General features: G+C 38.1%; 1 long non-coding RNA gene across 1 annotated transcript; it reads left to right on the plus strand.

Annotated features, from left to right (window-relative positions):
* The first annotated feature begins 6,891 nt into the window (after positions 1-6,891).
* LOC122152886 lies at positions 6,892-19,250 on the plus strand. Its single transcript, XR_006164858.1, has 3 exons — positions 6,892-7,043; positions 10,624-10,628; positions 19,238-19,250. It is a non-coding gene; the product is annotated as an uncharacterized LOC122152886 (long non-coding RNA).
* Positions 19,251-25,019: the final 5,769 nt, after the last annotated feature.

Genomic DNA, 25,019 nt, shown 5'->3' on the forward strand with positions numbered 1-25,019 from the left:
AAGAGAATGCCAATTTCTGCAAGGTGCTACAGGAGCATGTGGTTCCTCTCTGAACCTCAAGAAAACATCCATGGTCAGTTGAAAACTATAGATCCTGCATCAGATGTAATTGAAAACTCACCAGCAACAATGTTTTTAATTGCTCTTAGATCCTTTACTGAAATTTTGTAACTAATATGGCAGTCTCTTTTGCACACCAGTGACAAGAAAGGAGAAGTGATTTCTGCCAACTGTCTTGATCTCATTGAGATGGATTTATTTGCCAATACATAAAGTGAAGTTTCTTTGTGCCAAGTATTTAAATCAAGTACCTGGTTTATGTTTCCTCCAGAGTGGGCAAGACATCATGAATTAAAACCTGAATTACATTTCCAGTTGCAGAGATGCAGTACAAAGTGTAACTGGAAGATTCAGTTGTCCAAATGAGAAAAATTGTTGATACAGTGGCATGTGACTGATGGATAGTAATTTTTGGAAAGCTGTTGTAATTCTGCAGCAAAGCCATGTTTCAGAGCTTTGAATAGTTTTTTACTGTTTGAAAGACAAAGACAGTGTAGATTTTCTTTATAGAACCTCACAATCAGTTACTGACTAGTGGTTTTGATCCAGATGTAAGTCCAAGCATAGGAAAAAAGGAAGTTTTTTGATCTAAGGACTGTTTCTATTGAAAGCAATTTTTCAATCAGAATTTTGATTTTCATCTGAAGAAAAGCAAAAGCTACAAGAGAAGTCATTCTATTACTTTTGTTTTAAAGGGACAGAAAGAATAAAGAAGAGACTGCATTTAATTGTATTATTATTATTTAAACTGTTTGCCTGGTTTGATAATGTTACTTAGACAGAGGAAAAATCACTACCTAACTACCTACCTCTCATAGTTTTTGAGTACTGGTTCTTGCAATGTTCTTAATGATTATAGCATTCAGATGTGTCCTGTTGTTTTCCTAATTGAATATGTGATATATATCCAAATTATATCTTACACAGTCAGTGAATCATGGATTGTAAATAGAGGTAGTACTTTATATTTTCCTTTGTCTTTATTTTAGAAAGCCATAGGGTGGCTAGACAATTTTTCTAGAAAGTTAGACAGCCAAGCCTAGGAAACTGACAATGTACCTTTAAAACTTATCCTGGAACCAATACCTCAAGTATTAGGAATATACAGAAAAAACAAAAGATATCTGTAGCGCTTCTATCAGTGCACATGTACAGAATACTCCTCCTATACCGAGACCTCTTCTTGGACACATACTCTTTTCACCATTTTTTGGAAATATGATAACATTAGAGATTTTTTTAAGAGACATAATTTAGCTCTGAATTATCTCCTGTTCATGGTATTTCTCTGCATGCCAAAACTCTTAGCAGTAGGCTCTCTCATTTATTTATTTTTTTTTCTAATCATCATTACACTTGAATGAAACTAAATGCAATGCAAAAAAAAAAAAAAAAAGCTGGTACATGGGTGATGCAAAGGAAGAAACCATGGTCAGAAAGTGTCTATGGTTGACAAAGTACAAAAACACAAATGAGAATGGAGAATGTCTGAATTCCTACAGTAAAAGTATGGGAGATCAATTTTGAGTACTTATATGGCTGGTAATCACATTGCCATAGTGATATCCATGTTCCAGTTACTCAGGATCAGAAACAGGAGAAATCATTGACAGCATCATATAATTAAGTTGATATATAAATATTCTTACATGCATTTAAATTTCATTTTCAGATAAAGCTCCTCCTGATCGTTCATTTTCATGAGATATATTGGACAAGGACAAACAAAACATTGGCAATAAAAAAAGTAAAGACTTGAAGCATGGCATAAATGGATGATACATGTATTCCTGTCACTCTGTAATTGAAAAGCATATTGAAACAATTTGGGGTTTTAAACAAAAAACAACTCAAAGTCAGTGTGCAAAATCCATCCACACACCACGCTACCAGTGGCATTATAGTTGGATATATACATAGGTAAAATGAACTTTTCAGACTTTCTGGATATATGTGCAAATAAAAGCTCTTGCATGGTGAGTAGGATTTGGTATTTAAACAGACATGTTCTTTAAAAAGCCTGAAAAGTCCAAATTTTAATTCCAGATACGTACTGTAAGGGAAACATTAAACAAAGCAGACCTGGGGGTTCAGCTAATTGCTTAGGGTAATAGAAATACTAAGACAAGCTTTGTTTCATGTATACTTGGGCAGATGTTTTGATTTTGATCTTGACTGTCCTTCAATGCTGTCTCATTTGGAGTTAAGGCTGAGCCACATCCCTATTTTGATGACTGTGAAGTAGGACGCACACAGCCCTAAAGGGTCAACCCCCGATGAAAGACCCAATAAACATAACGTGGTGAAAATAGAAGTATCAGGATTCCTATGCTGTGATTTGAAAGCATGTGGTACTCACCAATCTTTTGAAAAAAAACAAAGCAAAACAAACCAAAACTATTTTCTGAAAGAAATCCCTAGGTACAAATGCTTAACACCGGGCCTTTTGATTAAAAAAAAAAAAAAAAACAAAACAAAAAACCAAAACCAAAAAACCCAGACCTGGTATATCTTATTGTTTTATTCTCTGCTTGTGTAGTTTAAGCAGAAACACAGGCAGATCTCTTTAATACTGTGTACATCACAGGAGTGCACAGATGCCACAGAGACTGCCAGGTCCTATGGCACTGTGTGCTGAACACATGGGTTGTGACAATTAAGACAGACAAAAAAATGGAGAAAACAGGAGGCAAGAAGCAAATTAAAATCTTCATTCTAAGGCACATACCTACCTAGAAATCCATGCCTGCTGAAGTTTGATACCTTTTCTTTTGGAACATGTTGCACCCATGCAACATCAAAACAAAAGCATGACAAAGGAAATGGTCCTCAACCTGACTGGAGACAGAAGAACTGTAAAACTGGAATTAGGCAAGATTGGCAAGAAAGTTGCTCACAAGATAAAGGGCTGTGTTTGTTGCAAGTGTTAATTACAATGAATAATTAAACTAACTTCAGACCTGAACTTCCTCCTGCTGAAGTCAAAGGCAAGATTTCCATCAGCTGGCATGGAACACAAGTAGAGTCTGGAGGTCAAATTCAGCACACCTGTAAAGTACATGGTAATACAGCTTAAACACAGAATGTAGTTCACATGATCAAGGTGTCATTGTGCTTTACTTGTGTGAGTCAGGGAGAGACCTACAGTCATTGAAAGGACAGTCAGCACAAAAAGCGGGTAAGTGCAATAGAAGTGATAATTATATCTGTCTGATTTTATTTCTAGAAAAATATTCCGAAAAAGTTTGTGGTTCCCCCCTCTCCTAATGCCCTTATGTGATGATACCAGAGAAGGCTAACTTCTAATTATTACTTAACTTAATAGTTTTTTAGTACCTTTCATGTTTTCCTATATAAGCATCATCATCTTTGGTTTTAATGAGCAATGTATTTCCAATTATTTCCAATCATATCAGCTTAATATTGTATTCATTCTCTAAACAACATAAAGACATGGAAGAATACACATGGAAAGAAGGCTGATAAAAACTCAGAGACTATTTAAGAAATAAAACCCCATCTCATTCTTAAGTAAGACACCCCTAATACACATTTGAACATGAATACAGTTAAACAGAAGTTGTGAGTCTCTGAAAGCAGCCAATTTTCTCTATTATTTTTATGCAGTAAACTGTGAAGTTTGCAAGGAATGTTTTTTCCCCTTTAAGAGGACCAAAAAAATAAGATGAGCATTTTGACAAGCAGCATCCAGTTCTGAACTATACCATCTCATCTGAGAAAGCAACATTTTCCTACATGTCTTCCATAACCTGCAAAAACCTGGCAACAATGACTAAGTCTGGATCAACAGCTGCCTGCAGTCGGAGACAGCATTTTAAAGGAGTTGGGGAAGATTTAAATAAACATTGTGTTTCCTGTGTAACTGTTGATGACATGCATGAGGGAGAAAGGGATGTGTCCACAGTGGCATACAATTGTCCATGCTAGCCTGTAACTGAGGATAACGTGGCTGTTGCACACATGCTGTATTTCTACTGCTGATAGTCCACAGGCTTTTTTGCCACTACATTCAAGTATTTCTGGAGATTATCAGACCATCTCACTCCATTAAGATGTCATTAAGACTCAGTATTTAAATGAGTATATTGTAAATGTCATATATACTTCATAAACCACTTACTTTTGTAGAACACATGACAAAGGAGTCCATAGCTTGAAGCTCCATTTCCAGGTGTGCCAATACACTGCTGTAATGATCCTGGAAAACTGTCCTCATAGTGCTGCCTCCGTTCCACATCAGCACTCCTTTTCCTGTCTTTGAACTGTGACTGTTTTGACATGAATTGCTGCTTGACATGAAAGGGTCTGGTTGCTCTTACAATGCTGTTGTTTAAATAATAAAATGAAAAATATAACAGCAGCCATTCACACAGTGGCAGCTCCATTGTAATTAGTAATAAATCTGTTCTGTTACAGGCTATGAGTGCTCACAACTTATGTTTCTCTTCAGAGACCTCAACTCCTGGATCCCATCTTGCAGTTTCCAGTATAAAAGTTACACATATGAAAACAACACATGACAACTGTTTGAGAACAGGACTGTTTAGGGTTTTTTTTTCTGAAAAAGAACTCATTTTTTCTCAATGTTTGCTTCTTAAAATAAATAATTTCTCCACATTTTCTCTAAGTAATTCAGGCCTGAAAATGCAGGGGATACCATAAGGTTTTGTTAAAATCAGTATGTCCTTCTATAAGCACTATGCTGGTCACAAAAGATTCAAAGAAAGTCCAAGTGCTGCTCTCTCTGGACCCAGAAAGGATACAAAGCATTAATAAAAAAAAAAAAAAAAGTGGGTTTATAGAATGAAGACATTTATTGTTGAACTTGGGAATAGGAAAATCCATTTCTCTGCAGGTACCAGGTCTACAATGAATAACAGCAGTGAAAAACTATCTTTTGCTTGCTAGCCCACTCTGTAGTCTATGCTATCTGTAGTCTATGATACCTAGTCAGGGCTTCAGAAGATGTGCCAGCTGCAACTACCAAAGGTAGGCTTCTTTCTGTAACAGCTATACCTTCACAGAGAGCTGACATCACCAGAAGGGGGTGACATCTCAGACCAAGGGGGACAAAAGCTCAACAGTGTTCAATAATTGAGTTTTATGGGGAACTGAGGGCATAAACGACCTCTTAGAAATTCCTGTACATGATTAGTCCTGAATTCTTGTTAGATACAAAACATAGCAGTAAGTTAAAACAGGAGCAAGACTGCAGAATCAGACCTTCATGCATAAGTCACTGCATCAGCCCCAATAAAATATGAGGAGTACTGCAAAGTGATGTTGCAGATGCTCAGTGGAAGGGAAGAGTGCAGGGCTGCAGATGGCAGGAAGTGAAGAAATCATAATGGCTAATGAAACTAGAGAAGGGATTTCTGTGGGCAGAATTGCCCAATGGCAAGAAGATCAGGGAGAATGCCTAGGCAGATGCAGAGAGCGTTCTGGGATCTGCAGTGACCACAGGAGGTGAAGAGCATGGTTTTAGTGACTCACCCAAATCACAGCATCTTCAGCAGTGCTGTGTGCTCTGCGTGCCAGGGTGTTGATTCAGTCCTGACTCAGAGGGAAGAGAGACACCTCTCTGAGTCACTACCACCAAATATTTTCCTTCGAGGTTCCCAAACAGGATGTGCCACATGGTTGCCTGCTCCTCTCCCAGGAAATCTGATACCAGACCTCAACTTGAATGGCACATATATTTACTGGGAGGACTTTTTCCTCGAGTAAGTTAGTAAAGTATTCTTTATGGACATATGGCTGGATTAAAACACCATATAAGATCCTTCTGTTATGCAGAAGAAATGCCTGTGACTTTTTATTATAGGAGTAGTTTATTCTCAGCTGAAAATGTAGAATGAAATATTGTTTTTCTACAGAAAAAAAACCAATGAACTGCACTGAACCCTAAGAAGGACAGTGAGAATTCTTTTGATTCTGCCATCAATCTGGAACAATTTTTGTAGGATCTCATTTATAAAATTGTTTCTATACGACTGAAATACTTGAAAAAGTTCTGCTAGAGGTAACTATGATTTTTCTGTCTGTGCTCACAAGCAATTTTATTTCAATCAGATGTAAGAGGCAATTCTTACCTCTCCAATATAACAGTCTTACAGATTGTCCATAAATTTAATTCGTCAATTTGCAAAGGAATTTTTATACAGGCAATCTGAGTTGTGTGTATAAATACAGAGAGACCTATATAAATAGGCATACAGTCATGATCCAAAATTGCCTACATATATATATATATAATTTTGTGAATAAAAAAGTGAATATAGAAGCAAATTTACTGTCACTTAAGAAATGTATAACCTACAACAAATAACATTTTCATTAAAGGAGGCTAAATATATAGGTAAAATATATAGTACAAAACGGGGAAAGAGAGTTTATAGTTATATATATACTAGTATAAAGTCCTGACATGGTTTGAGGCTGGTTGGCAGCCAACCACCCCGCAGCTGCTCACCCACCCTCCCCCCTGACCTGGGAATGGGGGAGGGAATTGGAGGGGTAAAGGGAGACTCGCAGGTTGAGATAGAAACAGTTTAATAATGGTAATAAAATGAAAACAATGGCAGCAATAGCAAATATAAATGGGCAATGTACAGTGCAATTGCTCACCACCCACTGACCCATACCCAGCTGGTTCCTGGCTAGAGATCCTGAAATACCAAGATCCCGCAATCGCAATCCCAGAAGCAAGAGAGAAAGGGAGAGAGCCCCCCTTCCCAACCACCCCTCCTCTATATAGTGAGCATGACGTTACGTGATATGGAATATTTCATTGGCCAATTTGGGTCTGGTGCTCCCTCCCTGTTTCTTGTGCACTTGCACACGGGCAGGACATGGGGAGTCAGAGAGTCTTTGAAATGTCAGTAGCAGCCGAAAACATGTGTGCTATCAGCATTGTTCTCGTACCAAACCCAGTGCTGAATCTAAAACACAGCACTATTCTAGTTACCAAAGAGGTACGTTAACTCTCTTCCAGCCCAAACCAGGACAAGTCCAAAGTAAAAGAAAATAACCAAATAATATTACTGGAGTATAATTCAAAGTACCTAAATTTATTCATTTAATTGTGCCAGAGCAAGAGTTAATAGTGTATCGAATAATAATTGGAAAGGACTAATCCATAGAAGGTAATAATTATTTATAAAGCACTTGAATTAGACTTATTATTTGCATTAAGTAACTTTACACTTCACAGGTAATACAGTCAGGAGAGAACAACTTTATAATTTAAAGACTTAAAAAATGTGGAAGCTATTAGTTGGTAAGAATTAGAAAAGGATACAACAGACAAGCCCCGTATACATGTGAAAGACAACAGTAAGGATTCAGCTCTCCAGTAGGTCCCCAGAACATTAGACGGAGTCAACAGATACGAGGAAACCCCTGAAACTGCACAAAGTTTGCTGTGTTTTCACACTGTCAAACAATGGCAAGATCTTGGCCCAGGGCTGTTTTGAATCATCCCCCAGACTTCTTTATTTTTTCCTAAATAATCTGGCCAAAGAACATTTGACTAAGTGCAAATAAAACACAAGGAGTAGAAGCTCTAACCTGTGGTGCTGCTCACATGGTAGAGCAGAAAATGCCCAAACAATTGGCGTCTCCCATTTTCTCCATGTAAGAGATCACCATTATGAACTGCTGGGTAAGTGTTTGACTACATAGTACCTGGGAGCAGGAGGGTCTGTGGGGTGTCACCAACCCCATTATAGCTACAGGTCAGTGACAAAGCCTGCTTCCTCCTCCATGCCTTCGCTGTCCTGTGGCAAACGCCTGGGAGATTGACAGCTCCACCTATACACAGGGTTGAGTCTGTGGACTAACGGACCTGGAGAGTGTCTGCAATGCAGTCTTCTCTGGTTCAGCAGACCTCATAGGCCACAGCCACTTTTCTGGGCCGTTTCCAAGTGAAACCAGGTGCCATAGGAAGTGGCAGCAGTGACTCAGCAGCAGTGGGATGCTGGCTTCCCTCTGAATCATTGCTGGAGCTGGCTGGAATCTCACAGCGGGACCTACCACAGAAGATGTTAAGTCATTTGCCAGTGGTCTTTTTCAGCCTGGAACCATGTGTGTTTTTCAGCCCAGAGCTCAGGCTCAGCTCCAGAAAGAGCCACTTTTACACCTAGTGCCTGCCTAAAGTGTTGATGCATTTTCTGTCTCATTTCTCTGTCTTGAAACCTTTAGTACCCTGGGACTCTAGCTACAGATGTAAATGCAAGGGTGTAGTCATGATTTATGCCATTAACATATATCCTCCCATGCACTCACACAGCTACACCCAAGAGAAATTAAAAGATGCTCCAAAATACAAGCAGTGCTCTCTATTGTTCAACAGCTATTATCAGAAGAAAGGAGACAGGTTTGGTTTTTCTTTATGAGATAGCACTGTGTATGAGGAAGAGGGTCTTGAATTTAATGCAATTCTGAAACCTTGTGGATGAGGAAAAATGAAGTAATCCCACAGTTGCAGCACTGGCCCTGAGTTTAGATTTGGAGCACATCCCAGATCTGCCACAGAAAATGAAAGGGCCTTCAGCAGGTTACTTAATCACTGAGTGTTTCAGAACCCTGAAACAGTAAAACATAGCAGGTAGAAGAGGAGTGGGAAAGCTTTAAGAGGTCTTTTAAAGAAATATCAGGGTTCTATAAGGAAAGTAGTAGGCAGTGGATGTTTATGTTATTCCTTCACTATTGCAACATAGTGGTTTCCTTGGATTAAGTTAAATTGACATATATTTAACATTCACCTGTGTATTTTATTTAAGGCAGTGCATATGTAAGAGGCAAGAGCTGTACTTTGCCCAAGTTTTCCTTTCCAAATAAGGTGTTAAAGCCTTTAAAGAGTGTCAGCCACACGTGATTCACAGTCTTTGCATGAACAAGGTCTGCTTTCTTGAAAATGCTGTGGCTAAATTCAGATTAACGCTAAAGCTGCTGGGACTATAGTGATTTATATCAGTATATATTCTTCTGCTCAGATTGATAAGCAAGGAAAGCTAAAACAGCTTGGAATCTAAGCATTCAAGAAACAGATTAAAGATAGATTAGCATCTGAAGTTTGAGTATAACATCATACTGTTTTAAAGAAATAGTGGGACAAAATTACAGTGAATTTTTACTTGTGCATCACCTTCACTTGTACAAATATGACATGCATTCGTTTTTTGACATTTGATTCAAAAAGATGTTTTCAACTCACCCTAAAAAAGCTGTTTTTTCTAAATGAGAAAATAACAAAGGTATGATGCTGCTGCTGCTGCTGCTCCTGCTGCTGATAATAATAATTTCCTAGGCAATCTATCTATGAGATAACAATTCAGTTCCTATTCTATAAAAGCACTAAACTACTTCATTAATTCCCAGATATCAAAAGTGTACTTGTTTCAGACTGGAGTCTGCTGGACCCTAAACTGTTGCATCTTATTTTGGTCCCTTTTTGTAGTCTTAAAGTATAGTTTAGTGTCACAGCAAACAATTCACCAAACTACACAGAGTCCTTGGATAAATACTCTGCCATTTTTGTCATCTCATAATGTATGTCATATCAGTCTTAAAAGAAAAGAAAAAGGAAAAATAAAAGTCAGTGGTATGAAGTGCCACAGAAAAAAAAAAAAAAAAAAAAAAAAAGAGTGAACAGCCAGGACACAATTCATATCCCAAATATTCTTTATAACACAATTCAAGGAATTTAACTCTCTAGTGATCCTTGAAAGTTGTCTCTGCTACTAGTGGAAAACTTCCCCCCACCTAACAGCTCTTGCCAGTTGCCTGCATGTATCTCTGTGTCTGTGTTACAACTAATCCATGTTCCTCATAACCTGAGGGAACTGACATCTGATTAATCCAAATTTCAAGTCTATGAGTGGGGCATATGAAGCATGCAGCTCCCAAGGACCTATTGCTGCTGGGAACAGAAATCAATCTGCCAGTATCCTCCAGTGCCTCTGTGGGAGGCGGAGGAAAATGAAAAGAAAAATGATGGGTGGGGCATGGAACTAAATTTTGCTTAAAGGTGAAAGAAAGTCCCTCCTGCAATGCGCAGCTACAAATATTCTATAAATAAAGAGTGACCCAGTTTCCTTTTATACAGCTTTAGAAACAAGCCTTCATGCCACCAGCTTAATTCCTCCTTCCAAAAATTATTTTCAAGCTCCATCTTACAACCCAACCACTTGGATTCCTTGTTCTGTTTTGAAGACCTTTCCAGATCTTCACCATTTGGGCGGTTAGAAAATTTCTCTTAAATTCCAGTCTAAACTTATACATGACCAATTTACAACTATCTGATGTGGTGCCAGGATTAGTTTAAGATAATTTTTCCCCTCTCTTGATGTGTAGCCAAGCTGAACATATTTGTAAAAAGCAACTATATTGCCCTTGTTTAGCAGACTGAGCCAAGCCACACTTTATAATTTGTTTTCTTACACTTCTATAATAATCTGAGTAACCTTGCCTAACATTTGTTGCAGTTCAAGTTCATAATCTTTCTAAGAGGACACTGGAAAAAGAACCTTCAAGATCCAGGACCCGTGCCTTATATAAAGATATTCATGTTCCACTTTCATGCTTGTATTTCACTCCATGTATTTTAGCTGGAGTCACGTTAGTTTTGTCTTCAGTGGGATGATTTATGCAGTTCAAAGCAGTAAAATTATTGACACAGAGTACAGATCTCCTTCCTTTTCACATCAAATGACAAGACTCCATTTCATAACAGGCAGCCCAGTTGTTGATTATTAATTGCATGGCTTTGAACTTTTTGCATTACTCAAATTTATCTGTTTTCCACCATTCCAGGTAAAGATTTTACCTAATTTGTCTTTTATGATCATCTGGTCTTGAATTGGGAATGCCTACCAACTCCATAGTTTCACATTGATATAAAGAAAAATGTTTGTAAATGAACAGTCACTTTCATTATGTTTGATAAGAACAACTCCACCTTGTCTCTCAAAGTGAAAGGTCCTTTGTCTTCACCAGCAAAACCACCAGCATTTCTGCCAGCTTGAATCTGTCCCATAAGTGCCATGGAAAAATATAAAAAAAACCCCTACCACTTGCAAGGTGTTTGGGTATCCTAACACTAGAGGAGGAAAGTCAGGGGAAGGAAAGGTAAAGGACAGGCATTTCTGAAAACTAGCCTGGGATTTAAATTCTGATGAAATTTAGAAGCTTAGTCATCTAATGTCATCTCTGAAATCTTCAGTTCATCACAGGCTGCTTTTTATGCTTGAATGGGTGGTAAAGTTCAAAATTTCACCATCGATGGATGTTACCGCCAAGTGTAGGTCTTCTCTTGCATGAATCACATTCCTGTCACAGGTAGAAGTCGTCTCTAGAAGCTACAAAGTTTTTCACCAAAGTTTGAATATTGACTTCAGAAATGTAAGTTCTGTGAAATATGAAATGTGCATCAGTAAGCAGTAGGAAAAGGAATGACCTTTGAAATGTTAACAATTTATTTGAGACGGACTTCTCTGATGCTGACATTGTCTTAACCTCCATTCTCCTCAATTCAACCACATGCTAGTTCTCATTTTAACATCCAACCCTGCTTCAGGTTGAGATTGAAGCTCAGTCTTTTATTCTATTTTATTTTAACTGATTGTCAATATTCAATACTATTCCATGAATTTGTTTGTCAGAAAATTTCACAGGTACCCAGAGAATTTTGAAGAGGGACTGGAGTGTACTGGATTGAGCAAGTCATGTTTGGAGGTGAGGAATAGCTGTGCTTTGGTTTTTTTTTTTTTTTTTTAATAAATAAAAATCTGTTCTATTTCTTCTTAAGGAGATCTGGGTGATTAGAAAGAACACTAAAAGTTTCAGAATACTACAACAGCATTTCAGAATCAAAAATTGGTAGGTAACTTTTCATTTTCTCTTGTGTATTTTGGTTTCTCTGGGCTTTAACTTTTGGAGAGGAAGAGTTTCTGCAGAGGGAAAGATACTTTAATAAAAAATTTTCTTGGAAAAATACTGTAGGTAAGGTCTAGAATATACTCTCTACTCCCTAATCACTCCCTTGAAATGTGAGATACCGGTATGCTGCAGATGCACAGGGAGAGGCACACAAATCAATTTTGCTCTCCCTTCTCTCAGTATCCTACCAACCAGTGGCACAGAATCAGCATCCAGTGAAAGAGGCATTTTTCCATGCCACTTGGTGCAGACAGCAGTGCCTAACCTAATAGGTTTGACAGCTAACTCGAGAATTTGTACGGAGGATCCAGATCTAGCAGCATATGCATGCCATAAAGTTGCCAACCTATCTTTTTACTTGACCCAGAACTACACTGAGCAGCTCTACCAGGTGAAAACTAAGCATATATATGATCATTATGTGAAATCAGAATAGTGATTTAGGGCCAAATTGCCCAAGTTAACTTTTAAGTAAAGTTCGTTCTGATGTATCCAGTGACACTGCTGACAACTTGACACACCAGCAAAGCAACTTTTATAATAAGGAGTCCTCCTCTCTAAGATGGGAAGGGCACATGGGATGGTTTGCTCCTCCTGTGGTATTTCATCTTTCCTCGAGGCCACTTATTTTGTTGTTTTTTACTTGTCATTCTTGATAACATAATAATAGGCAATCCAACATATGCAGCAGGGGTTTATTCCAATTTGTGTCTTTCCAGTTTAAGTTATTACACAGAATACATTTTTGGCCTTCATGTTATTTATAAATTGCCTCCAAGTGTTGGTATGTTCTTTAGGCCAGAGTTTGCTTAAGGGAGCTATTAGAATGAAGACCTGTGACCCTGTTAGGCGAAGATAAAAAACAAATTCTGCAGAGACTTCCCCTTTCAGGCATCACTTCAACTCTTCTGAAAGTTTAGTGGAGATGTGTTTTCTGGTAGGTACACTGTAGCTGTAGTTGTCTGAATAAATAATATTCCTCTCAGCAGACAACTCTGGAATACCTGACAAATGCTGTTCAGCGCATACACTGAAACACAGAACAAGGAGAATTTATTGAATTAAATTCTGTCTTGTCCCTCTGGGAAATAAATTGACTACACCTAGTGAATGAAACAAGAGCCTGAAAAAAATTAGGTAGGAAGCGAGTTAGGATAATAGTTTTTTCTTAAGAACAGGGTGAAAAACTGCATACGGGTGAACAGAAGCCGCAACAGGGAGACAGTTCTGAGATCAAATGTTGTATTTCTATTAAAATTAGGCATTGTGAAATAAACCTGATGGCCGCTTCCTTGAAGATGCTCTGCTTTTGGGGAACATGTTTGACCAGCAGTATTCAGTCTATCTGAGATGAAGATTGGTAAATGTTAGTCTCACTGGGGGAGTGTAGGACATTCAACCACAAACTCTAGCACAAGAGGGTCTACTGTCCTCAGTGGGACAAACTTACAAACTATTAAGTTATGCATTTTCCAATAAGTCAGCCACAAGAAGCTGTGAGAACCACAGACCTTTGGCAGAGGCTGAAGCTTGCAACTGCTGTCTCTGAATAACCCTCACTAAGAATTTGCATTATTCCTCCTTTACTTTTTGTCAGTTTCTGCTCAGCTACAGAAAAGTGTCTTTCTTGATTGTTGCTTCAACTCCGTGAGGATACCACTACCTTCCACCATTTCCATCAAGCTCCATATGATTTGACAGGTATTTTGATCAACAGTTTATATGTTAAGTCACCCTGTAAGTTATGGGACAGAATGGTAATTGTGAATAAGAGGTGCAACAGTCATTACAGCCTCAACTAACTACAAACTACATTCTCTAAATGTACATGAATTATGTGTTTGTTTTCAGTGGGTTTCTACTATTACTTAAATCTGGAAGGAAAAAGCTGTTGATCAGAAGAAACCAAAAAAGTAAAACATATTTTTAATGAGAAACTCAATATCCCTCAATAATATAAACTGTAAATTAGTTTCAGAACAGCTGAACTTCACTGATTATACAACTCAAAGTCAAGACAAGTAAATATTTTTTTGTCACACAGGAGAGAAGTTGATGACATACAAAATGTAGCTTTCATCTGCTGATGCTGTTAAGTCTGTAATACCTTGCTGCTACACAACACCTTTAATTGAACTGCTATTCTTCTAATGGGGAGAGAATAAAACACAAAAGGGAGCAAGTCATGTACGTGGAATCACAGAGAAAATCAGAACTGAAGCAAGGCTACTCTTTTACACTCTCTCTTCCCAATACTCATAGCTATCCAGTTCACAGCACCTTCAAAATACTGTCAAACCTAGGAAAGTGAATTTAACTTTCACATGTCTATGAACAAACAGGCAACACGCACAAGGACTGAGACAACTTGATAGAAATGCAAAATTTCATAATCTACTTAAAACTAACAACCACTCACCCCTACTGCTCGTGTCTCTTTCTGCTCCTGGTTGTTTCATCATCTATTTTGACAACTGGAGATGACAACCATTTTCCTGGAGACACCAGGACAAAACACTGGGCCAAAGACAGGGTCCTCTGTGCAGAGTTTGAGCCATTTCTGAAGCCTGGCATTAGTTGTCTGCTTCTGATTTCAGGGCAAGTCTCTCCCATCTCTGTACTAAGCAGCAGGTGAAGAAGTTTCTGTCTCTGCAGAACTGGTTCATTTCTCCCACAGGCTACTGCATTATCTGAACATCAGAGTAAAGGGTGTCCTGGCAAAGTATTTGGTGCCAGCTCCAGAATTAGATGAGGGACTACAGAAAAAGCACCAGTGCTGTGCAACTAGAGGAAACCTCTACCTACAGGGAACATTCACACATAGTCTATTCACTTTTGTATTGAGTCTTTAATGACATGACATATTTAGCCCTGGTGGATCACTCTATATGCAGTTTTGTTAACAGAAGAACATAAGACTCTTTTTTAGAGAGGTATTTAATGTGTTTTTATATGGCCAGGAAGACTGAATTTAGGTTTGTTTCCCCTTATGTGCAGTAGTAATAATGAAAAGACATTAATGCTATAACTTCATTACAGATCTCCACAAGTAGTTTCCATGGGTTCAGCAACCTCTGAATGCCCTGTTACCTTGTGAACAGAGAGAATCTGGTATTCTTTCACTATAACTTATGACTTTTATTATCTTTCCTTACCTTTTATACAGTGTTCTACTATAAAGTCTGTAGTACTCAAGATCACTGTGTACCGTCAGGGCAGGTTCTATTTATACTGTCTGTCAGTATCTAAATCTGAGTTTTGTTTTTACTTTTGCACAATGCTTCAATTAGTGTACCTGATGCAGCTGCATATTTGTTAAAGAATTTGTTGCAATCTCTTTTCAGCTCCACTTTAATAACAGCAGGACACTCCTCTGGAAGACCTGAGTTGCTTATACATAGTTGTCTCTCTGCCTAAGGCCAATCTTAAGATTTTTGTTTCAAAATGTTTTGCTTTGCTTTTTTTTCTGGCCAAGGTGGTTTTGAGTGATTTCTTTCACATCCTTGCTTTCTCATATCTTTCTGTCTTTTAGTTTTAGAGTAGTCTGATGAATTTTCTTGAATTGTCCCTCTTCCCTTCTACCAGCCTTTTGTCAAAGCTAGGTAAAAGATATAGGCCAATGGATCATTTTTCATTTGGGAAGTGAGGAAGACAACTCTAAACACCCAGCAAGTTTATACTACATGAATTGTGTATATTCTTGTTATTCTTGTGATTTTTTCCCTTAAGAAGAGATATTAAGCACTATCTCTCAATTATAGCTCCTCTGCATCATATCTTTGATTCCTTCCGCCCTTAAATTTAAACCATTTCATCATATACTTCAAAGAGAACATGCTGCTTTTTAAAATAGAAGAGGTAATACTGAGTAAATCTTTAAATTTCTAATGAGCCATCTGTCATTTCTCTTTTTATGTACCTTGAAATACAATAACAATTGAGTTGCTGGTTCAAATTCTGCTGTTCATTTATTCAAAATCCCACATTTAAACAGACCCTCTTCTACTCTGTTGTTTGCTTTTTTTAAACATATGCTGCCCCAGGGAAAATTACATTTGCTAATCATGACGTCTCAATTATTCTGTTGGCAGCTATTTTCTCTTGAGCAATGTATAGATTTAATAAGAAGAGTATGCCTTCAAATTTCAGTACATTTTAGAAGTTTCTTTGAGTTACGTCTAATGAGAGGACACACGTCACAATTCTTTAGTGAGTTGTTCAGTTTTTCTGTAAGAGAAGTTAAAACTTACTGTAAAACTAGGGTTTTTCAGCGGAATGAGGAAAGATCACATTGTCTAACAAGCCTGAGAAACATAGACTGAAGTCACAGCACGCCCACCAAAATACCTGCCTGTCCTAAAAGTGCTGGCCAGTGGGACCATCTGAAAATCAGTGAATGGGGAGAGTGTCAATGAGTAGCAGTCAAAAGTTTTCTATCAGAACTTCCTCATCTGATAGAAAATAACAATTTAACTAAACATTAATTTTCAAGGGAAAGTCTCTCCAACTGAAATTAGAGGTGAAAAAATAATCTTGGCATTTTTTCAGCCCCAAATCAAAAGTTTCAATTGTTTTGGGTTTGTTGCTTTTCCTTTTTAGTTTTTCACCTTGGAGACTTTAAAGATATTTTTTGCCAAAATCTTAATGCTTTGCAACTAAAAAACTTCCTGTGGAAAAGTGTCCTTTTTTGGATTGTTCCACCTGTATGTGGTCTTCCCTTCCTTTGCCATTCCTTCTGCCTCAGGATTTTTAGTTTCTTAATTCTTGTCAAAACCCCAAGAATTTCTTCTGGAATGACAAGCTGTACCATGCTGTTTTCTTCTGAACAAAAGGTCCTTAATTTGACAGCCTGTGGGTGGGAGCAGAGCAATTCTGAAATCTGACCCCTGCCTGATTTCCAGTCCACTGTATATGTGACCTATGGAGCCCACATCTCTGTCACCTTACATGCTGTGAAGCCTTTTCCATCTGTTCAAGGTCTACTTGAGACACTTCCACCTCATAAGCAAGAAATCACAGAGAAACAGACTTGTTTACCACAGGAGGGTTTTGTTTGTGTTTTTTTTTTTTTTGTTTTTGTTTTTTTTTTTTTTTTAAATGCTACAAATGTTGAAAATATCTCCAGTGACTCAGATTTTCACTGTTGGTATAATGTTTGTTCTATGATAAAGTTGTTTTATGTGCAATATCTTGAACAAATCCCTCTTAGCACCGAGACTGGACAACTGAAGATGGTGTGAATGCCCTATGGGCATAGGAGCTTCCCAATCCATGTTTCTGATAGTTGGAGAATAAAAAAAAAACACCACCAAACCCCCAAAACCCACCAGCATTCTAAATGCAATCCAAAAGCTAAAACAAGGATTAAATTTAATCTGGATATTTCATAGATTAATTTTATTAAATCAACTCACTTAATGCCTTGTATACACTGCAAGAAGACAGGAAAACAAAAGTAATCAGGACAGTGATTCTCATCTTCTAGTTACAGGGCACAAGTGGTTTCCATTTAGGATAATCATCCTTCCCCAGTGAATGAATACTCTGTGTATCGATAACAGTGACTTGATTGAGATGAACTGCCAAGAACATGAACAAAGAAGGCTCAAACCTACCCAATGGCAATACCCTTATTGAAGTAATCAGATCACTTTTGTTCCATAACAGCCTTTGGCTGACCACTAATTGAGGTTTATTTTTTCCTTTTAGGTCTATTCGTGGATCAAGTAGTAACAGAATAGGTTTCCTCCATGGTGTACTGAGCTGCTCCTAGCCAGCACCAAGTCCTATACATTTTCCTCTCCAAGAGGGTCTGGGAAGTTTCAAATTGTCAAAACTACACTTCGATTTATTTCCCTGCAAAATCTCAGGAGAAGCTTTGGTGTGGTCAAGAGGAAGAAGCTTTCCAGTGCCTTATGCCACTGGTGCCTTTCTTGTTCCCTGCAGTCTGGCTCTCCCTGGCTACCTGATGGGACTCTAGCAGTATTTGCACAGTGTTGCAGCTCCAGACAGTCTGGCACCTTCACAAAGGAAAAAATCAGTTGGTCATCCCAGTGCTGACACTGGTGCAGACACCCCTGGCAGACCTGCATGTCACACTGAGAAGCTCAGTTCTCTGCCTTTCCTGGTATCAGATGTTCCCAAATTGGTCTTCGTCTACACGTATAAATTGGTCAGCCCACCTGCAGAAGGTCTTGTCTGTGATGAAAATGGGGATAAATATATCATCTGTGACTTCTTCTGCCCATAGAAGCACTGAATTTTCCATCTAGTTCACAGAGATGGAATTTTTAAGAAGAAATTTTTAAGGTGGAAGTGAATCAATATTATTTTGTTAAATGTGGGCCATTCTTGGTGTGAAACACAGATTCAAAATGCTTATGATTTTTGTCTGTGAACACCCCAAATTTCCTTTCTAAACTTAATATCTTTTTCCATCCCCAATGCAAGCAGGAATGTGAGAATAAGTGTCTCCCTTTCTCTCATGCAGCCTCTTAAGCAAAAGCATACTGAATTATATGACTAAAGGAACTAAGGAACATCATCTGCTCCTCAGCTGATACAACTGATTTTTCCTCTCATTGCACTATATTCTCAAATTTGTAAGAGATTGTCAAGAAGCATGTGCCTACCTTTTTTATGACAAAGTCACCTGTCTCAACATCATCTCTCTTCACAAAGAAATTAAAACCATTAGACAGGAAAACTGATGAAATTAACTACTCCTACTGTTTGGAGACAAGATAAGTGGATACATCTGCAACAGCAAAAGGATCTGTGAATTATTACAGTTTTAATCCTTTTGTTGTGTGTGTTGCTGCACTTATTTTTATTTCTATAATTTGTTTTTTCAGATAGCTGATAAAAAAGATTTTCACTAGGTAGTGTATGGATCACGTCTCATTCAGGAAACAGAACAGTTCTGGATATTTTTGTCATCAAAGTGCAAGGACTTTTTGTCTCTCTTGTAGATCTTAACTGCACACACTGGACTGGTCAAAGAAGAGAATAATGCTTCTTCAATTAACCACCTAAAGAAAAGGGTGATAAATATATGCAAGGCCTATACATTTTTCTGGAACATAAGATGGATCTCATCTCAATGCATTTTTTATTAGATCTGTTGCCTTAAATATTAGCTAGGCTTAAATCTAGACATGGCTATTTAAGAAATTATGTTGATTGTGACGTTTCCAATTGAATAAATGTATTTAAGTGAAAAGGATTATGTAGAAGTCATGTGGGTTATATTGAATGAGGCTTGTTTATATAGTACCTATTTTACATACTGGAAATATTTCAGTTGAAGAGAAAGGCTAATGAATAAGGACCTTTATCTATTTTAATAAATTACAGTAGAAGAGTAAATTAAAGTTTCTGTAACTTTAGTCTTTGTTTCTTGTTATTCAGTGAATCTGCCAGTCCTTGTCAAAAAGGCATCCCTACATATATACAATGTTAAGAGGCAGATAATGTGACATTTTCAAAGAGAGAGAGGAGTTAAAAGGAATGGCATGTACTCTTCCATCAAGATTCAGGTTCAGGAGGATGTGAGGAGATCGCTTTTGTGACCTTGAAAAACACAGGTCTCCTCCTGCTTTGATCTCAATGACGTGGACAGGTCCAGAGATAGCATGGTGGAGAACAGTTTTACAAATGGCTGCCAAGCACCTTAGATGTCAGCTCTTCAACATCACCTATGACTGCAGCTTGGTGTTGGCTCAAGCAGCCCCAGTCAAGGCCTAGAAGTTTCCAAATACCATTTTTAAGGGCCTAATGCCTTTGAGACAAAAATAATACAGAAGAGGCAAAAGTGAAATAAAGCCACAAAAGTTCAGCAGTATCTAACCAAAACCTGTTTCAGTTGCTGCAATAAAACAGTTGTCTTGCTCTCTTGCAGATGTGTCTTCAATAAAAATCATAAGCCCAGTGCTTATGATACAGACAATAAAATACCACCAAAGAATTCGCAGCTGCGCTGAGAGAACATCAGGTTCCCAAAATAAATACACTGTCTATTTTTGTAGATGCTACATGTTCCTAAGCACTTTCTAAAAATCACTCAACTTGCTCAGCAAGCAGACTTTACCAGATGCTTAACTGATTGCAGGGGAGAGAGAAGACGAACCTGTCTTTTCTCTCAAGGTCAAGGTGACCGACATCTCTGAACACTTTGGCTTCAACATGATAATGTTGAAGTTTTTATCAACCCATAGCACATTTAATTATAAACTAAATAAGAGGCTGAAATTGACTTGCCAAATGCTCTCTATTAGCAATGTATTTCATAACTATTTGAGGGATGTTAAGTTCTAGAAATATTTTTGCAGTCATACAAGTCCCTAGTCTGAATTTCTGAAAGGTCCAGACCAAGATTTCTCTTTAACCCAGGCCACCATATCAATTATAGCAGTGTTCTCTACATGCAACTGCACTTTCAACTAGGCATTCTCATTGCCATCAAAAATTTTGGCAAAGCTGGTTTTTAGCTCTTCCAGTGACAAACCATAAGTCCTTCTGGGAAAGTGTGGTGTGTTAATCTGTAAGTTCTGGAACATAATTTCTGAAGTACTTAAAAAAAGTCATTAAGTATGAGTGCACATAATTATAAAGCTCATTTTGCCACTGTGAGCTTTCTTTCCACACACATAAATCTATATTTCAATAACACTTATTAAAACTACATGTGATATATTTTTTACTCTTATTGAAACATATTTTCACCTTTCTTTATGAAACTGAAGACAAGAAACGATGCTGAATTTCAGATCAAACTGCATATTTGGAAATGGCCATTCATCCGGTTAGCTTTGTAGAAACTTTAGATGGATTGTATCTTAACTATGTCTTATGTGTGTCTTACACAACACCTGACTGTAGCCAATGGTGGTTTCATCATGGATCCACTTCCAAGATCCTCAGTGACTTTCATGGAGGAGAGAATTGAGACTCCACAGGAGCACAGGCCGTATTCACAGAGTTGCAGTGTGGTTCTGTCAATGCCCCTCTGTTTAGCTCAGTCCAGCTTATTACATGTGTTGGCACTCAATGTACTTCTCACTTCAGGGATGTTGCATAACCCATCAGCCAGATCTCATGCTACCCTCACTATTAGAAGATCTGGCCTCAGCTCGCTTTGGGTACCTTTTGTTCCTTGGAATATGAGCTAACTCTGAAAATAGCATGAAGGAGCAGTTAATGATAAAATAACTACCTGTAAGAAGGATTTAGCTAGTGTCATTGTAATGAGAAGAATGATCATCACTCACACCAGCTTTACTATATACTGACAAATTCAGCCTGATCAGTTCAAAGATTCTGGAAAGGGTGAGTTGGAAGGTTGTGGAGGACTGGGAAGTGGGGAAGGGAAGGTAAACAAGAGAGACGTTTCCTGTTTTATGGCATTGAAAACTTCAGACCATAATATTGTCTGTCTGAAAGAAACAGCTTTTCCCCCACTCTAAGAAAGGATGGTAGGTTCAATCTTTTATATGCTACACTGACTGCTGGGGCTTGACTTCTTAAAGAACAGCCCAGAAGTGTCAAATTTTCAGTGGATGAGATCCATCTTGCTATTAAAATGAGATAATGCAGTACACACAGCTGTGGAGCTTAGACTGTTGTGCTCTCTACATCACAGGATTATGTTTCCTGTTCTCTGTTACTGCAGTGCTTGAACTCACCTAAAAGCAGCTATATCTGGCTTCTTATTCCCACCCTTGCTGCAATCAGGTCTTTACTTTTCTCATCTGCAATATCTGCAAAGGCAGGTCTCCACTTAAGGATTTCATGTGCGTGTGTTGCTCAGCTGTGTGATGCCAGGGGAGACACAAGGGAAAGAGCAGATCACTTTCAGGTAGAATTAAAGCACTAGGAATGCATCTTGGCATACAAGATGGTGAAGACATTAGACCTACACACACACATACAAAATCTCATGTGTGCACACCCTCACATACTCGTCTCAACCCGATTCTACCTATTTGCCTTGTGCCATTACCCTTTGGCTTTACAAACAGTAGGTAGTACTCCCTTAGTTTCAGAAGCAAAAAAGAAAGGGTACTTCTCTCAGAAAGGTGTTTCTCTTCATCTCTATTGGTTCTGGGTAGTATTTGTATAACATTTGGGCTCTTGAACTTATATGAAGAACCCCTCACACACACGGAGTTGAGTAGAAAGAGTGTAGATGTTTTTTTTCCAGTGTGTTGGGATCAGCTGGACTGCCTATAAGGGAAATGTGGAGTGGACTGGACTGCTTTCCCAGTCTGACATGGGCACACTCTGCCCCCAGTTAACAGAAGAAATTCAGAAGAAAAAGGCTTCAGCTGATCTGTTTGAAGCTCTGTCCCTCAATAGTGAATTAGTAGCATTTGCAAAAGAAACCACTTCCAGCTTTGCTTTAAATCCATCTCTCAGGAAAGAGCTTATGACAAATCCTTCCATTTACCTGAGAGTCCTAAAAGAAGCCAAGAGCTGTCACAAGTTATGGTGAAACATGTCTCATCATGACCCAGATCAGGACGTTTCCAGATTATCCTGTGCTTGTACTGGAGAGGAATCAGACAGTAGGCAGTCAGCATGTTTACTTTGACTCCATAGGAGACTTGTCATGGCAAGGCAAGCCATTATCCATTGTTATTAGAGAAAGGACATTACCTTCCATCCTTGGGTGAGTTTCTTTTGATAAGTCCTCCTAGTTCAGTATTAGTAACAGCAATTCATTTACAACAGACATAATCACACACACAACTAGGGACAGATCCTTGACAGGTATAAATTGGATTAGTGTCACTGAACTCAGTGGAGTTTCTCCAAACAACACCAGCTGAAATGGCTATGAATTTAGTATTTGTGGAATTGGTGATGGGTTTTCCTGCAAAATGCAAAACAATGGTTTTGTCTACCTTTGTTTTCTCTCTGCTTCTCCACTGAAAGTAACAGGAACTGTCTTCTTACGTTTAATGAAATCAACAATGGACTTTCATTACGGATGATAAAGGATTTTAGAAGTATAATTCTTGTAATTTCTATAAGCTTTAATGAAGCCTCAAAAAGCTATCTACTATCTCAATTTCAAGTTCCTGATATTAATGAATGTAGTGAAAACTCATTGATCATTTGGTCCTCTGGAAACATCATAAGCATATTCTAGAAGAATTTATACAACACATTAAAAACTGTCTAAAGTTCCTTCAGTGCCTCTCAGTAAGGATAGTGAGTGATGTAACTGTCTGGGCTAACCCCAGATTCCTATAACACGGAACTTCCATGTCCCAGATATTCCAGGCACACCCAGAAAATATGTGGACTTTTTACTTGGTGACACTGTGGTTTTAATGTAAGCAGACAGCAGGGTGTGCCATACTGACAGCCGTTTCTACAACTATCTGTCAGCAATAGGGTAGGTGCATCTTTAGACTAGGTTCTCATCTCCATCTCTGGTAACATCATAATGGGAAAAGGCAATAACCCTTTGCATTTTGTATCAAGTCTGGGCTATTACTTCTGTTCCAAGGATGTCCACAATAAATGTCACATAAGAAGAACATTTGGAAGATGACTCTGAATTTAAAACAAACATGTTGAACTTGTTATTTTTATTATTCAAACCATGGAGAGTTACAGAAACAAAGTTTGCTTGAACTACTGCTTTTGAAAGTGGAAATGTTTTCTTCTAGTTGGAGCAGTAACCAAAATACAAGGCAGTAGCATTGTTTGTATAGCAAAAAATACCGAACTAAAAAAGCCCCATGTCTTTTGTTAGTAACAGTGACAAGAATATATCTAACCAACCAATTTAAAAAATGTCCCCAAATTTCTAAAATTAGAAGTGACTTTCTTTTTGAGGCATTTTCTTTTATCCTCTTTTTTTTCTATAGTTTCAGCATATGTTTCATCCCAATATATTTTACCAATTTTAAAAGGTTCCATTTTTATAGATACTTCTTAATCCCCTAAGAATGTAAATATTTAAGGTTATTTAACATAACAATTTTTGTTTGCACAGCCAGATTTTTGGAGCAGGGGCTAGCTTTGTATTTTATACTGTTCTAGCATGATGGAGCCTGGTGTGTGATGGGGCCTCCTGCATGCTACAGCAATATTATAACAGATGTCAGCATCATTTATAGGGGAAGTTGTTGTTCTCCGAGTCTCATTTTTACTGCATTTGCAAAGGTTTGCTTTTGACAAATGTTTCCCAGAAAACAGGAAGGATATTCTGACCCCTATCAGACACTGTGCTTGCTTCCATTTACTTTTACAGCCTGGTTGTTTGGAAATGCTAGAGGCCTTACTGTCAGCATTTTCATGACATAAAGGATCTGTGGATTCCTCTGAGATGCCTCAGACAGAAGGTAGGAAACCCCAGATTTTGCACAGTAGTGGGAGGCAACATGGTTGAATTCTGGAAGCATAAAAACCATCCAGACACAAGGCTTTGGATGCAAGGATATCTTGCAAAGAGTTTTGATATTCAGAGAAAAAGGGACATTTTGGGGGACCTCTGTCATCCACTGGACAGAATGACTCATACCATGGCAGGTACAGCTCAGGGACACTCTGTTTCCCTACCTTGGGTGCCTGTCTTACATAACCTAAATCCAGCTTTTGAGGGAAGGTCAGAGCCAAACATAAGTCCACCTGCTTCATGTTTGCTTTTAAATTTTTGAGAGCTATGAGAAGTCTTCGTGGCAAAGAGTTCATGGTGCTCTAGTCCACACAGCTTCCTGGATTTATGAGCTGGAGGTATTGTGAAATGTTATTTGGCCGTATTTGTGGGTGTTTATTTATAGATATCTGCCCCTGTGATTTGTTTTCCATAAAATTATAATTACTAGTAACAGTGTTAGATGTCATCTCAACTACCTGGCAATTACCTCTATGCTTTTATAATGTAGAGGACTCTGAGTTTAGAATGAATTTGAGTGGCTCAGGTGGTTTTCCATTTTGGTGTTAATCTTCACTTGTGCTGTTCAAAATGAGTAGGTTTCTTTGTA

The sequence above is a fragment of the Tyto alba genome, unplaced genomic scaffold (genome assembly GCF_018691265.1).
Source record: "Tyto alba isolate M040663 unplaced genomic scaffold, T.alba_DEE_v4.0 Super-Scaffold_13, whole genome shotgun sequence".
Lineage (NCBI taxonomy): Eukaryota > Metazoa > Chordata > Aves > Strigiformes > Tytonidae > Tyto > Tyto alba.